General features: G+C 46.9%; 1 pseudogene; it reads right to left on the reverse strand.

Moving 5' to 3' along the window:
* Positions 1 to 1,222: 1,222 nt before the first annotated feature.
* Positions 1,223 to 5,818, reverse strand: LOC105545600 (annotated as a pseudogene).
* Between the last annotated feature and the right edge of the window lie 5,088 nt (positions 5,819 to 10,906).

Genomic DNA, 10,906 nt, shown 5'->3' on the forward strand with positions numbered 1-10,906 from the left:
GACCTGAGGGATGGCACAAGGAAAGTGCAATGACTTTAAAGTAAGGGTCGGGCACCAAGGGCCACAGAGAGTGCACAAGTGAGAGGAAAAAGCTTCAGTTGCCCCAGGGAGGGGATCTGGGGCCTGCCTGTCAATACAGCTGTTGAGGTCACCTTGCTGGCTTGTCCTTGGGTCTGTTTCTGTGACCCCAGGCTACTACACAACTCCTGGAAAGAAAACAATTGCCCCTCACCTTGGTGGCAAGAAGGGACGGGAGAGGGCAGGGATAGTCCAACTTCTCTCTTCAAATTCATTCTCAGGTCAGCCTCTCATCCCCTGATGTTCAGGAAGGCACCTGCCTCTTCCTGCCACTGCTCCCCAAGGTCATACAAATCTAGGGAACGGGCATCTTCAGGAGTGAAAGTGTAAAAACTCTGATATCCACTTGTGTAAGTCACTCCATTCCTCCCTCCCAGCAGCTTGGGGGTTCCCATCCCCATTTCCCTCTGTCCCCTTTCTTTGCCTCTAAGATCAGACTTCCCCGTTGGGATCTTGTTCTCCTTCTAGCAGAGAATTCCAATATTAGGAGGAGATCTATTCCTGCTCACTCTTTTCTGCCTTTGACTTGTAGTCCTAGAGATGCTGACAGTGACCTGGTTTTCTGGATGGAGTGATTCTAGGTACTGAGCAAAGGAGGGAACGCAGGCTCAGAGAGGGATTGCAATCTCGTGTGTCTGGTATCCAAGAGGAGCTTCATAAGAACATTCAAATCACTGCACGTGGGTGAAACTATCAACTTTTCAACATCAAAAGAGTCAAAGGAAGTCCATGCTTTCCAGATAAATAGAAAACTTGTTTATCTGCCCTCTGTACAGATCCCTACTGAGACCACCACCTCTCAGCCACTGCTGCTGGGATGACTACTGAGGCCTACAGGGCTGCATAATGGTTGCGGTCCAGGTTCCAACACCCCATGTACAGGGATCTTCAACGAAGGGGTGCTCTCATGTCCCCCAGGCCATTTCCACCCCATGGCCCAGACTGGCCCAGAATTAACACACAGCCTGATAAGGAAGCAGGAGGTAATGGCATAGGCTGAGGCTCCTTCCACCTGCTCACACCCACCCCAGTTGTTGCCTAAGGATGGCACAAGAGACTTGTACATTGGAGTGGACACCCAAGGTGACAATGCACCCAGGAGCCCTACTTGGTCCCTGCTTCTCAGCTGCATAACTTGAACTTTCCTACCAACATCTCCAGAGAGCAGAATTATCTCCTAGAAGAATCATGGCCAGGAGGTAATGAAGGAGGTGAGATCGGTGCCCTACTGACCTGACATCTCCCTCCCTCCACTTTATTTCTCTCCCAAGGATACACCACCCCTCATAGCACACCCCAAATCCATGCAATCATGCACCTGAGGCTTGGCTTCATAGAGCCTTGGCCGGGCTTGCAGAATCCCAGTAGATAATGGCATCCACCAGGAAGGTGGGCATGTAGCTCATGGGGAGGTAGAGAAGCTTGGCATCCCAGCCGGCTGAGTAGTGAGTGCGGGGGTGGCAGGCAATCAGCGCATGCTCCATGCAGTTGGTCACCAAGGAGAGATCCTGTGTGCACTTCTGTTCCAATTGTTCAGCAAATTTCTTATCTGTTAAACATGAGAAATGATCCATTTATATTTCCACCTGTAACCGCTCCTGCTTTGGATTCAACTTAGAGTGGAAAGGGTCTAAAAACTCATGCCACCCCACAACCCCCAGTCAAGCAATGCCCCAAGTCTCTTTTATCCAAATTCCCTGAGTTGGAGCCCATCCATGGGAAAGTAACAAGTGTTCCACACTAAGTCATGTTTGTCTCTCTTCGGGAATATCTGGACTGCATAAATGATGGTCTCCTCCCACAGTAGAAGTCTCAACACATAAAAACGAGCTGTCTCTCATGCCAGCTTGTTATCAGTCACCAATGTCTTCCCTTTCTGGCTTCACTTTGCTCCTCAATAATGATGGGTTCAGATAGACACTGGTCCCAAGTTCTGAGAAGCCTGGACACTTGCTTTTATGACCAGTTGACCACACAGCACCCATCATGGAAATGGGGCTAAAGGTCTCCACTTTGTGGGGAAGGGAGAGCCCGGAGATCAAACTCTAATGCCCTTCAGACACCAACGGTAGACCAGGGATTCCACACGAGGGTTTGCTTCCCTCCCTACTGTCCACAGTTTACTCACAGACTGCAAGAATCTTCTCGCTGCAGACCTCCTTGACTTCTGGACTGGACTGGTCTCAAATCTCCAGGAAGCTCTTTAAGAATCTCTCCTTACTGGTCAAAGCAGTCTTGAAATAGCCAGGCTCAATCATAGCCACCTTCGCCCCAAAGTAGGAGAGTTCCCTCCCGCAAGGAAGAGAAGCAGAGGGGAAAGACTTCAGGGGTTATGGAAGGTAAAACACAAACAATAAAAGTAAAACTATGATAGCACAACATATGAGGACAATGGGTGAGATAGAAAGCTTGGAATATTTAATTTCCAGCAATCAAGGGGTCATAATGATGATGGTGGTGCTGCCTTTGTATGGGGGTTCAATATTTCACATACCTGAGCTTACTAGCTCTAAATCCTACCAATTCCAAAGCAAGGCAGCACCTTAGTGCTGTCTCCTCCTATGTCCTTCACATACAATGGATCACCAGAATTCCCACATTTTGCCTCCTCTCCAGTCCTCAGTCCCCTCCCTCCTCTTCCTGCCCCAGGAATCTCTCTGGCCTCTGAGCTGGGTGATGGCAGCTGTCCTCTAAGAAGCATCTGTCTTCAGTCTGGCTCCCCACTTTCAGCCACTGGGCTTCCTGCAGTCAGTGGGTGTCTAGAAGCTGATTAGACCAAGGAGCAAATCCCTTTTTTGGGGGGTTCCACTCCCAACAGCATAAAGCACAGCTCCTGTTCAGGACCCACAGGCCATCAAGGAGCCCACCTATGCCCACCTGCCCAGCATCCCCCACCAGGCCTGGCCTTGACCTTCACCACAAGAGGACTCTGCAGTACATGTAGGTGGCTAATGCTCACCCTGGGCCTGGGCTGATGGCATTCCTTCATCCAGGATCCCTTCACAGCCTTCCTTACCAGGCTGCCAGGTGGAGTTCTCAATCCCCAGCTTGAGTTCTCAATCCCCAGCTCAGACAGAATCTCCACGACTCTCCCCAACTCCGGTGGGTACCATGGCCAGTAAGGTTGACTTGATCACCAACCTTATAAGCATTGGCAGCTGATTCTAGATCTCTTGTCCCTCTCTCAGGTATCAAGATTTAGTTCAAAGACAAAACCTTGTTGTTGATTAAGGATGGATTTTTTGTCACTTAGACAAGGGCCTAAAACATCTGTTGTGTGGACTCAGATGCTCTACCCATTGTCAAAGGGGCTCTGGACATGAATTCTGCTAGGAAAGGCCATCTTCTGCATGCTATCTTTGGGCTCCAGAGAGCCACGAAGGAATGGCCTCAGCGCTTGAAGCATTTCTCTCCCTAGAGAGGAAGAGCCCCAAAGCCAGGCACCCATCTCCTGGTGTGGAAATATCTTTCCCTGTTTCTGACTCAGTGAGTGCTCCTGCATCTCCATGAGCATGTGTGTCTCTGCGGCACTAAGGCATGCCCCAGCTTTACAAGTATTTCAGATTCCAGGTAGGAGGGGTCGGGGTCCATCTACTACAGCAAGAGAGGGGTGTGAGCAAGCCACATGCCCATTGTCAGCTGCCGGGAAAGCCTCCCTGGCCAGGGGACCAACACACACTGTTGTACTGATCTTTCTCTGCTCCTTCTCTAGGGTGCAAAGCATTCTTCCATCCAGTGCTGACTGCCTGGCCTGCCTTTGTGGCTCCAATACCAAGGTGCAATGGAAAGAAGTGTTTAGGGCCCTTCCCTGGGATTAGTCATTGATACACAGTATTCTCCTGTCCTTGGCTTGGGCACCTCAGTACTGTGTTCCTCTTGGCAGGATCAGAAGCCAAAGGTCCAGGTCCAATTCTGCCTCTGGTAGTTTCTGACTACCAGAGAGGAAAGGCAGAAAAAGACAGACCTGAAATCCTAGGCTTAGGGGAACTTGGAGAACATCCTGTGTTTGATCTCAGGGCACTGGTCTTGAAACATCCTGCATCAATATCCAGTAACATTTTTATAGAAAGCACTGGGGAATTCCAATGCACAGGCTTTGGGAAGAAGGCGAGGTTGCATCACCCCACTCAGTACACAGACTCCACCCTCTGCCCCAGAAAATGTCACCCTCTCCGCCTACTGCATCAGAAGCCCACTCTTCATCCTTCCATCAGTCCCAAGTTCACTCAGCTCTGGGAAAATCTCTCTGGAAGATGCAAATACACAATCCCCAAGACTTCAAGTCAATAGAGTTTTCAACCCACAGAACCAGGGGGCAGGAGCACAGGGTCCCTTGAGTCTGGGCAGGGGTGACAGTTGTTGATCTGGAAGGGTTGGCCTAGGCATAAGAATCCATCCCCTGCTCAATAACAGGCCCTGCCCTGATGCAAATGCAGATTCCTCCACCCAGACATCTCAGTTTTAAGAATCCAATCAATACTCACACTTACAGAGATGCTGGCCAATAAAAGTCCACCAAGATGACATTTATGATGATGAAAAGCAGGAAGGAATTTCATATTCAACCACTCAGTATGGATTACATAGGTAAGGCTATTGGAAGGATACAGTACTCTAAATAATTAAATATAATTTTATAAAAACGGTCATTATGGTCAGAAAATGTTCATCTTCTCCAGAGAACTAAGAACAAAATATAAAATCCTAAATATATATAATTGTAAAAAGGACTTCCATGTGGATGACAATTTCAGGGAAACTTTTGTTTTCATTTTTATTCTTTTCAGTATTTTCTACAAAAATCATATTCTGTATTTATTGTTACAATAAATCCATGTTTCTTTCTTCCCCTGTAATAAGACAGATGAATTAGTGTAGTGAAAAGAAGAAAGAAAGAAAAAGTAACTAGTTCTGCCTTCCTTAAGCAGTCTTTATGCTGATACCCTCCTCTGAAGATGGAGATGGTCGTAGCTCTTGGCGGATGCTGATAGGCCCTAGCAAGAACAAGGTAAAGTGCTGGGAACACAAGCCTGGCTCCAGCACAGCTACAGCCTCCGTGCACCCTTGCAGCCCCATGCTCCCTTCTCAACCATGCTCCAGCAAGTCTCCAGATCTCTAACCCAGGCTCTCAGCATCAAACAATCCATGACTTCTGCTTAGACAGCAGGGAGAGGATAGAGAGGAATTCTGGAGAGAAAATCTCAGCAGGGAAAACTCTCCCCAAGACTATACACCTCCAGTGTCGGGATAGGTTAAGGATTGGAAAGAGATGGGGCTCAGGCCAGCCTGATTAGTGAGAAATACTAGAAAGCTACTGTCACTTCAACCTGGAAAGACACTGTAGAAATCTTCCCAGGGAGCAGACAGGAGGTGGTCCCTTCAAACAGAGGGAAGACACAGACAGACTTGAGAAATTTGGGTGGTTACCTCTTTCCCCCACGTGTTCCTTCACCCACTGGGCGGCTGCAGCAACACTCTCTGTCTTGGTGACATCCAGGGTCACCGTCTCCAGCCTGTCTGAAATCTGGCCCCTCAGCTGCTCAGCTCCTTTCTCTGTCAGACATGCAGCCAGCACCCGCAAGCCTCATGCGTCCAGCTGTCTGGCCAGCAGTTTTCCGAAACTAGAGTCACAGCCTGTGATGAACACATACTTATCTCTCAGGTGGCTCAACACCTGCCTCTCCCGGTACCAATGCAGAAGGTAGAACAGGCCCACGAAAACTGCCAGGTAAAGCCACATGGCTTTGCAGAGGACAGACATGGACAGGCTGTGGGGGAACCCAGAGTCTGGCCTCTGTTGACACAGGAGGCTTTAAGAACAGAGAGGGCTGTGGTAGGCAGGGAAGCCCTCAGGCATTTTGGCTAGGAATCCTCATTTCCTCCCTGATGACTGTCTTTCTACAACATATTTATTCTGGCCCCACCTCTCTGCTCTTCGAACTGCTTTTGCAGTACTCATGCACACCTTTGCACACCCCAAGTCCTGCCCAGTAGGAAGATATTATCACTTGGCAATGCATCCCTAGTCTCCTGATTTCTCTCTGCCTTGCTGTACCCACTACACGCATGCTGTGTCCATGAAGAGTGGGCAGGAACAGGTTCCCTCCTGCTATAATAGTTTTTCAGGGCAGAAGGATTGCAGGATCCCACAGGTGGAATCCAACCTCAGAGGTGAAGAAAGCAGGGAGGGGAGGGGCGAATAGGAAGAGTTCCAGTCTGCAGCTCCCAGCGTGATCAACGCAGAAGATGGATGATTTCCGCATTTCCACCTAGGTACCTGGTTCATCTCATTGGGACAGTAGGTGCAGCCCATGGAGGGCAAGCTGAAGCAGGGTGGGGCACTGCCTCACCTGGGAAGCGTAAGGGGTCTGGGGATTTCCCTTGCCTAGCCAAGGGAAGGCGTGACAGACTGTATCTGGAAAAACGGGACACTCCTGCTCAAATACTGTACTTTTCCAACTGTCCTAGCAAATGGAACACCAGGAGATTGTATCCCATGCCTGGCTCAGCATGTCCCATGCCCGGCTCAGCGTGTCCCACGCCCATGGAGCCTTGCTCACTGCTAGTACAGCAGTCTGAGATTGATCTGTGAGGCAGCAGCCCAGCAGGAGGATGGCTGTCCACTGTTGCTGAGGCTTGAGTAGGGAAACAAAGCGGCCAGGAAGCTCGAACTGCATGGAGCCCACCACAGCCACAAGGCTTTTGCCTCTATAGACTCCATCTCTGGGGGCAGGGCATAGCTGAACGAAAGGCAGCAAAAACACCTACAGACTTAAACATCCCTGTCTGACAGCCTTCGCAGCCTCCATGATCGTGATGGTCCCCCAGTCCCACTTCTCTCTTTCAAACTGTCTTTTCTCAATCCTTTGACTCCATCACACTTTGTCACCCCCATGACCTGGTGTTGGGTCTGGCAACCCCAACATTTCTGGCACCCAACGTGGGGCGACAAAGACCCTGGCGAAAGAACACCAGAGCATGTGAAAGCGAAGGATTCATCATCAAAGGACACCAAGGACATCTAAAAGAAGCTTGGTAGTAAAACTGAGCGCTCGGAAGAACCAGGGTAACAATGGGACAAAGTGAAAGCAGACATTCTGCTTATTTAAATTTCTTAAAGGATTTATTATGGAGAGGGGGAGTGAAAGTTAGTACTCAGAATTTGTTTTCACTCTTTAGTGCAGTAAAGCAGTTTTGCCCATGGTTCCCGGAACAAGGGACTATGGAGTTGGATGAACGGGAGAGAATTGGCAGAGCTTTTTAAAAAGTATATAAAGGGTAGAACAATTCCTCCTGCTTCCAAGATAGCCAAATAGGAACAGCACCAGTCTGCAGCTCCCAGCATGAGTGACCCAGAAGATGGGGCCAGTCAGACAGTGGCTGCAGCCCACGGAGCAGAGTGGCGCATCGCCTCACTTGGGAAGCACAAGAGATCAGGGAATTCCCTTTCCTAGCACAGGGAAACCATGACAGATGGTACCTGGAAAATCGGGACACTCCCACCCTAACACTGCGCTTTTCCAACGGCCTTAGCAAATGGCACACCAGGAGATTATATCCCGTGCCTGGCTCAGAGGGTCCCACGCCTACGGAGCCTTGCTCACTGCTAGCACTGCAGTCTGAGATCAAACTGCAAGGTGGCAGCGAGGCTGGGGGAGGGGCATCCCCCATTGCTGAGGCTTGAGTAGGTAAACAAAGAGGCCAAGAAGCTTGAACTGGGTGGAGCCCACCACAGCTCAAGGAGGCCTGCTGCCTCTGTAGACTCCACCTCTGGGGGCAGGGCATAGCTGAACAAAACGCAACAGAAACTGCTGCAGACTTAAACATCCCTGTCTGACAGCTTTGAAGACAGCAGTGGTTCTCCCAGCATGGAGATCTGAGAACGGACAGACTGCCTCCTCAAGTGGGTCCCTGACCCCCAAGTAGCCTAACTGGGAGAAACCTCCCAGTAGGGGCCGACTGACACCTCACACAGCTGGGTGCCCCTCTGAGACAAAGCTTCCAGAGGTGGATCAGGCAGCAACATTTGCCATTCTGCAATATTTTCTATTCTGCAGCCTCCACTGGTGATACCCAGGAAAAGAGGGTCTGGAGTGGACCTTCATCAAACTCCAAAGACCTGCAGCTGAGGGACCTGTTAGAAGGAAAACTAACAAACAGAAAGGAACAGCATCAACATCAACAAAAAGGACATCCACACCAAAACCCCATCTGTAGGTCACCAACATCAAAGACCAAAGGGAGATAAAACCACAAAGATAGGGAGAAACCAGAGTAGAAAAGCTGAAAATTCTAAAAACCAGAGTGCCTCTTCTCCTCCAAAGGATTGCAGCTCCTCACCAGCAATGGAACAAAGCTGGATGGAGAATGACTTTGATGAGTTGGCAGAAGTAGGCTTCTGAAGGTCAGTAGTAACAAACTTCTCTGAGCTGAAAGAGGACATTGGAACTGATGACAAGGAAGCTAACAATCTTCAAAAAAGACTAGACGAATGGCTAACTAGAATAAACAGTGTAGATAAGTCCTTAAATGACCTGATGGATCTGAAAACCATGGCATGAGAACTACGTGATGCATGCACAAGCTTCAATAGCTGATTTGATCAAGTGGAAGAAAGAATATCAGTGATCCCAAAGCCTCCAAAAAATATGGAACTATGTGAAAAGACAAAACCTACATTGATTGGTGTACCTGAAAGTGACAGGGAGAATGAAACCAAGTTGGAAAACACTCTTCAGGTATTATCCAGGAGAACTTCCCAAATCTAGCAAGGCAGGCCAACATCCAAATTCAGGAAATACACAGAACACCACAAAGATACTCCTCAAGAAGAGGAACCCGAAGACACATAATTGTCTTATTCACCAAAGTTGAAATGAAGGAAAAAAATGTTAAGGGCAGCCACAGAGAAAGGTGGGGTTACCCACAAAGGGAAGCCCATCAGACTAAGAGTGGATCTCTCAGCAGAAACTCTACAAGCCAGAAGAGAGTGGGGACCAATATTCAACATTTGTAAAGAAAAGAATTTTCAACCCAGAATTTCATATCCACCCAAAGTAAGCTTCATAAGTGAAGGAGAAATAAAATCCTTTACAGACAAACTAATGCTGAGAGATTTTGTCACAACCAGGTTTGCCTTACAAGAACTCCTGAAGGAAGCACTAAATATGGAAAGACACAACCTGTACCAGCCACTGCAAAAACATGCCAAATTGTAAAGACCATCGATGCTACGAAAAAACTGCATCAACTAATGGGCAAAATAACCAGCTAACATCATAATGACAGCATCAAATTCACACATAACAATATTAACCTTAAATGTAAATGGGCAAAATATTCCAATTAAAAGACATAGACTGGCAAATTAGATAAAGAGTCAAGACCCATCAGTATGCTGTATTCAGGAGACTCATCTGACATGCAGAGACACACATAGGCTCAAAATAAAGGGATGGAGGAAGATCTAGCAAGCAAATAGAAAGAAAAAAAAAGCAGGGATTGCAATCCTACTCTCTGATAAAACAGATTTTAAACCAACAAAGATCAAAAGAGACAAAGAAGGCTAATTACATAATGGTAAAGAGATCAATTCAACAAGAAGCGCTACCTATCCTAAATATACATGCACCCAAAACAGGAGCATCCAGATTCATAAAGCAAGTCCTTAGAGACCTACAAAGAGAATTAGACTCCTCAATAATAATGGGAGACTTTAACACCCCACTGTCAATATTAGACAGATCAATGAGACAGAAGGTTAACAAGGATATCCAGGACTTGAACTCAGCTCTGCACCAAGGCAACCTAATAGATGTCTACAGAACTCTCCACCCCAAATCAACAGAATATACATTTTCAGCACGACATCACACTTATTCCAAAATTGACCACATAGTTGGAAGTAAGGTACTCCTCAGCAAATGTAAAAGAACAGAAATCACAACAAACTGTCTCTCAGACGACATTGAAATCAAATTAGAACTCAGAACTAAGAAACTCACTCAAAACCACACAACGACATGGAAACTGAACAACCTGCTCCTGAATGACTACTGGGTAAATAATGAAATGAAGGCAGAAATAAAGATGTTCTTTGAAACCAATGAGAACAAAGATACAACGTATAAGAATCTCTGGGACACATTAACAGCAGTGTGTAGAGGGAAATTTATAGCACTAAATGTCCACAAGAGAAAGCAGGAAAGATCTAATATTGACACCCTAACATCACAATTAAAAGAACTAGAGAAGTAAGAACAAACACATTCAAAAGCTAGCAGAAGGCAAGAAATAACTAAGAGTAGAACTGAAGGAGATAGAGAGACAAAAAACAAAAAAACAAAACAAAACAAACAAAAAAAAACCTTCAAAAAGTCAATGGATCCAGGAGCTTGTTTTTTGAAAAGATGAACAAAATTGATAGACCACTAGCAAGACTAATAAAGAAAAGAGAGAAGAATCAAATCAATGCAATAAAAAATGATAAAGGGGATATCACCACTAATCCCACAGAAATACAAACTACCATCAGAGAATACTATAAACAACTCCATGCAAATAAACTAAAACATCTAGAAGAAATGAATAAATTGCTGGACACATGCACCCTCCCAAGACTAAACCAGGAAGAAATGGAATCTCCAAATAGACCAATAACAGGCTCTGAAATAGAGGCGATAATTAATAGCCTATCAACCAAAAAAGTCCAGGACCAGATGGATTCACAGCCAAATTCTACCAGAGGTACAAAGAGGAGCTGGTACCATTCCTTCTGAAATTATTCCAATCAATAGAAAAAGAGGGAATCCTCCCTAACTCATTTTAT

Source organism: Mandrillus leucophaeus, unplaced genomic scaffold (assembly GCF_000951045.1).
Source record: "Mandrillus leucophaeus isolate KB7577 unplaced genomic scaffold, Mleu.le_1.0 Scaffold332, whole genome shotgun sequence".
Taxonomy (NCBI): Eukaryota; Metazoa; Chordata; class Mammalia; order Primates; family Cercopithecidae; genus Mandrillus; species Mandrillus leucophaeus.